The sequence below is a fragment of the Tiliqua scincoides genome, chromosome 7 (assembly GCF_035046505.1).
Source record: "Tiliqua scincoides isolate rTilSci1 chromosome 7, rTilSci1.hap2, whole genome shotgun sequence".
In the NCBI taxonomy this organism is placed as follows: Eukaryota; Metazoa; Chordata; class Lepidosauria; order Squamata; family Scincidae; genus Tiliqua; species Tiliqua scincoides.
In genome coordinates, this window is record NC_089827.1 from 11,341,182 (window position 1) to 11,347,281 (window position 6,100).

The following is a 6,100-nucleotide window of genomic DNA, read 5'->3' on the forward strand; positions in this document are numbered from 1 at the left end:
ATAGGATTGCAGCCTCAGATTGTCAAAAAATTCTCCTGCTTGATGATGTCAATTCTGGCCATGACATCACTTCCAGATTAATGACATCACTTTCAGTGGGTCCCGACTCCCAACACATTGTCATTCTAAAAAGTGCGTCCCGGTACTAAAAATTCTGAGAATCAGTGCTCTGTGGGCTACTAAAAATTCTGAGAATCAGTGCTCTGTGGGCTAATACCAATGCCTGTTTGATGCAGAAAATTGACCCAATCCAGACAGCTTTCTAAAAAACAAGGAGTCTAATTGGCTGGATTCACAGATAAGGAGAAGCGAGTCACAGATAATGAGAGCAATTCTGCCCTTCACATGATAAGTGAATTCGCAGATAGCAAATTTGTGTATAAAGAGAGCTGACTGTATTGTTAATTCCCCCAATTTAAGTTATTGTGTTTGCATGTACACATGTAATAATAGACTACGTGTGTGTGTATGTGTGTGTGTGTGTGTGTGTGTGTGTGTGTGTGTGAGAGAGAGAGAGAGAGAGAGAGAGAGAGAGAGAGAGAGAATAAACAGTGTTGGCAACACCATATGTTGTTTATAAAAACTGAATCTCTTCAGCTGAAGTCTATCCTTCAACTAAATTACAAAATCCGAATCTACAGTGTGAAGCTTTGTCTATTTTTCTATTCAAATTAATACTCCTTGCCTAAGGGCTGTGGCTACAATCCTATCCACACGTTCCTGGGAGTAAGCCCCATTGACTAATTGGGATTTACTTCTGAGTAGACATGCATAGGATTGGGCTGTAAGTCTCCAGAAAGCCTGCCCACCTTATTACCTCTTTCTAATTAGCCGCATATAATATAAACTCAACACACGCAAATTTGTGTGACCTTTATTGTCTAACATTGTTATCTCAGAGAACCTACAGGAGAGTACCTAATTGGTTCCGGCATTCAGCCATGCAAGAAATGAGGATAACATTTTGCTGATCTCTGATGGTATGCATGATGGTATCTTATTCTAACATCGTATCATTAATTTTCTTTACATTAATATGAGTTTTAAGAGGCAGTTAAATACTTCCAATATGGGAGATCATAATTCTTCAAAATGAACTTCTTTAGAGGTTAATAATATTGGTTAATACCACAATATAATACCCAATGTGCAAACAGTAGGCACATGTGCAGAGAAAACTATGTCCACAGTTTGATTAAAAGTATGCTGTGCTTTGAGATGGCAGAATCTGAAACATGAATGGCTGAGGGCCCAATCCTAAAGAGTGCGCGCCCGCTTACTGCTGGCGCACACTGTCGCAAACGTGCTGTAAGGCTTGTTTGTGGGCCCTAGTGTTGGTAGAGTGCTGGTGCTAGCCCAGCGCTGACCAGTGCTGGGCTCGCACCAGTGGAGCACCGGAGCTCTGCTGCTCAGTGGTTGCGCAGATTGCTGGGCAGTGGAGAGGTAGGTGGCGGCATGGGGGAGGCAGGGAGGAGGCGATCCAGAGTGGGGGGAGGCAGAGGAAGCAGGGAGAGGGCGGGGAGGAGGCATGCCGGAGGGAGGGAGTGGGGTGGGAGGGAGGCGGGGCCAATGGAGCTTCACTCCACCGTCTGCCTGGGGCTGTCTGCCTGACATGGAGGCTCTGAATTCTATGCCGAGCCTTGGTTCATCGTATAATCAAGTAGTCCCATTGTGGGGCTACTTGCTTTACCTGGGGGAAGGGGGCAAAAGTCCCCTTCTCCCAAAGAGGTGGCGGTGGCTGCCTGGGGTGCGCTGGATGCAGCGTCAGCCATTTTTGGCGCAGCTGCAGCCCCGCGCACTGGGCAGCCCAGGATTGGGCTGTCACTCATCCCATATACAGCAAAACCTCCAATAGCGCAGGGGATATGTTCTCTGAAAGTTAAGTTCTGCATGAAACTAGCACTATAGGGTACAGATGAATTTAATAGGCCAGAAATTAATCTTTTTCTTCTCAGAGTGCAGTGCTCCCACTGGATAAAATGACTGTCAATCACACCAGAACAAACAGTCCTGTAACAAGGGATTGCCAAAGAAAGCTGTGTTAGCCAGAGTATGCCCTGTACATGCTTCATAGTCTCACAGGGAAGGAGAACAATCACATGGCGTGTTCCCTGTGAAAACTGAATACTCCCATTAATGTAGACCAGGGGTGCCCAAACCCCGGCCCTGGGGCCACTTGCAGCCCTCGAGGCCTCTCAATGCGGCCTTCAGGGAGCCCCTAGCCTCCAATGAGCCTCTGGCCCTCTGGAGATTTGTTGGAGCCCACACTGGCACAACACAACCGCTCTGTGTGAGGGCAACTGTTTGACCTCTCACATGAGATGTGGGATGAGGGCTCCCTCCACCGCTTGCTGTTTCATATCTGTGATGCAGTAGCAGCAGCAAAGGCCAGCCTTGCTTTGTGCAAGGCCTTTTATAGGCCTTGAGCTATTGCAAGACCTTCATTCATTCATATAAGTCCATCTTTAATATATTCATTTATGTAAACTTATGTAAATTTATTCAGATTTTAATTGTAAATTAATTATTTTCTTCCCCAGCCCCTGACACACTGTCAGAGAGACAATGTGGCCCTCCTGCCAAAAACTTTGGACACCCCTGATGTAGACATTAACTGTATGTTCCTGAACTTACTGTTGGAACTAGAAGATTACAGGGAGGTATAGCTCTCTTACAGATTCCACTGAATAGACCCAAAGTGAAAGTCTCATGTGAGAGCTGGTGTAGTGTAGTGGCTAAAAGACTAATGGCCTATCCCCCCCTCCGCCAAAGCAGTGGTGCCAAAATAGCTACCACTGCATCCTATGGTGGGGGGGGGGCAATTGTGAATGTTTCTTCTGAGTAAGAGAATAATTATTCCCTTATCCAGGGGTAAGTCTCCATGGTATAGGGGGAGAGTCTACTTGGACTTGCACTTGTTAAATAGCTGGAGCAGGTCCATGCCACAGGACTGGTCTGGGAATAACCCACCCCCTTCTGAGACCCGATTTGTCAATCCTTGCTCCCTCCCTGCCCAGTTTTGCTCCCTCCCCCTGTCTTGCCCTCAACCCTCTCTCCTCCGCCGCTGACTTACCTGCTCCGGTGGGCAGTGGGAGAAGCAATGGCATGGGCAAAAACGTGCAGGCCTTCACACCAGCACTCCTGGCAGCATACTGTCGGAGCTCCTTTTACAACTGATGCTTACTGCTTTATGGCAGCCAGTTCCAGAGGAGGAACAGCAATGATATCAGCCGGTAAATATAGGATTGGGCTCTGAATTGTGAATCAGATCATCTCTGGTGTGAATTGTGCCACCATAGTGAATCAACTTCATTTTCACCAAGTCACTCCTCTAATTTTGAGAGACCGACTGCAAGTTTTGCATGTAGTCCTAACACACTGGAATGTGGAGCAAATGCAACCCAGGTTTTACGGAAAACAGGGCTAGAAATTAAGGCATGGTGTGGTAGCAGTGAACTGTTGGCCCTGTTGTTAACTGTTTATTCTGCTACTATTTTTGTCTCAATAAAAGTAACATGTTTACTGTGAATACTTCTCTGTGTCTTCTGGGATTTCTTACAACTCCTTCTGATATTCAGCTGTGATGCAGGAGGGACAGAGGGATTCTAATACACTTACTAGACAGAGTTGTAAGGAGTACATTAAGATTATACATCTGAAGCACTCAACATTATGCAAAAGTGTTATTATATACAGCGGAATAAAGTAGGAAGACGGTATTAAAGGTGGTAAAACAATCCGTACCACTTCGGAATTAAGTTGAAGATCATACTGTTGAATGAGCCTCTATGTAAACATTTATTTGCTACTTGAAAACTACTGTCATGAGATGGCTGCCTGGAACTTTTCTTTGTGGTGTCTCGGTGGAACTTTTCTTAGGCTCTCTTTTTCTTGTAATTTGCAGAGAGTTTTTACACTTAGAGGAGATTCAAAATTAGCACATGAACTCTGAACCCTGCCTGAACTCCACAGTGGTGCAGTTCGTTCTGCAGAGCACCTCAGATGGTGCTCTGCTCATTGTGCGGCACACATAGATCAAGCCTCATGCTCTGCATGTGATAAGCACATCTGGGGAACAAAAGTACAAGGAGGAGCACAGTGTCACTCAGTCACAGGGAGATGCTAGCATGAGCTTCTTGAGACTGAACTATTGTCATCTCTCCATCTCAGTTATGTCTTGCCCTTTCTCGGTGCGTTGTCAGTGATATTACAAATCCATTCAAAAGTCCTTCAGCAAGTCTAATGAGCATTTATGGTGGCCTGTTAGTAAATAGACTTTATGGTACTCTCGTATTCCTTTTACAGTGGTGGAAATGGCGATCACACTTCAGAATTAAGTAGCACGTTTACTGTTACCCTGCACATGCCCGATCTCGTCTGATCTCGGAAGCTAAGCAGAGTCAGGCCTGGTTAGTACTTGGATGGGAGACCGCCTGGGAATACCGGGTGCTGTAGGCTTATGCCATGATCCGGAAGCTAAGCAGGGTCAGGCCTGGTTAGTACTTGGATGGGAGACCGCCTGGGAATACCGGGTGCTGTAGGCTTATGCCATGATCTCGGAAGCTAAGCAGGGTCAGGCCTGGTTAGTACTTAGATGGGAGACCACCTGGGAATACCTGGTGCTGTAGGCTTATACCATAGTCTTTCGAGACTGAAGGTTGCCAGCCATTTACATCACATTCTTTGTCCAACAAGCCATAATCCTGCAAAGGATGGTTTGTTGGATCAGCAATGTGTCATGTGCTTACTGAGTACCCCCCCAATCTGTGAGGTGCGGCTTCTGGGGGTGTCACAGTGAATGCACAGGGGTGCCACAGGATGCTCCCAATGCAACACTGAAATGCAAGCACCCAGTGTGAGCTCCCAGTGAGACACTGAAATTGGCAGTAAAGAGGCTCGGCTCAACGGGCAGAGCTCTCTGTGCAAGGTCACCCACCCACCTTGAGCCTCTCATTGCTCTTTCCATTACACTGCATGACTTTCAGCACCTCTAGTGGCTGAATGAGGTATATACAGTTACTGGGAGACCTGGAACATAAATATAAATTGAAGTTTCTGTCTATGTTAGACTTGTACAGAACAGAGACTGAGATTTTAAAAAGTTAGTGATTTGTGTTGTAGGTTGCGTGATGCTTTTTCAAAATCCATTTCCCTCTCTTCCTGCGCAAGTCAATTTTGCCCTCCGCTCTCCTCCTCCTTCCACCTCCACCCACTGATTGTATTCAATGAAACTCTCAGCACTTTGGCTCTCCGTGGATTTGTTATTTATTTATTTTACTGCCCTTGATGCCGTGTCAGATGTACGATGTGGCCCTTGTGCCAAAAAATTTGGAGACCCCTGCTGCAAAGTCTGGACGGAGGCAGTAGTTGTTCGAACTGCGTGAGATGTAACAGGACACTGATTTAACAAACCAGGAGGACTTACATTAAGTTGGATATACACGCAGTGGATGGAAGCAGAGGAAGTGTGTGGGTACACAGCATGTTCCTGAGCCAACAAACCATTAGAGCCATGGTTGGTCCAGCAAGTCATGGGAGTCATGGAGCAAGAATATGTCACAGGGATCACGGGGGTGTGATTCAACTGTGCATTAAGTACAGGCCTATCTGAGGGGAGGCAATTGTTTCTCTTAACATGACTGCCTCCAATACACAAGCTTAATTTTGACAAGTTTAATTTTAGGTTGCTGCACAATGAGCTGGAGATACGATCTCTTTTTTCCTCTCTTACTTTTTTTTTTTAAAGAAGGGTTTTACTCACAATTTAAAATATATTATAGTGGCAAGTACAGAGTAGTGGGGAATATTGCAGTTTTATTGTGTTAGAGGACATGAAAAATCACCTACGACAGAAAATCCACATGCTTTTAAGATGTGTTATTTAATTTGTTAGAAATACTTGAACTTCTGAGTGGGTCTAATGAAGTTCAATAGATTTATAAGCACATCTTCAGCTTGCCACCTACTGACGATCCACTGATGCCATTTTGCACAAAGAGGATTTGTAGAAAAGGATGGGTTGAGGTTTGAATTGCAAGGGAACAGAATCTCTGATGTACCAAGAAGCTGGGAATGATGTCTCTCAGGGAAAAGTGACACC

At 45.5% G+C, this 6,100-nt stretch overlaps 1 pseudogene; it reads left to right on the forward strand.

Annotated features, from left to right (window-relative positions):
* Window positions 1–4,344: 4,344 nt before the first annotated feature.
* LOC136657846 (5S ribosomal RNA) lies at window positions 4,345–4,458 on the forward strand (annotated as a pseudogene).
* Window positions 4,459–6,100: the final 1,642 nt, after the last annotated feature.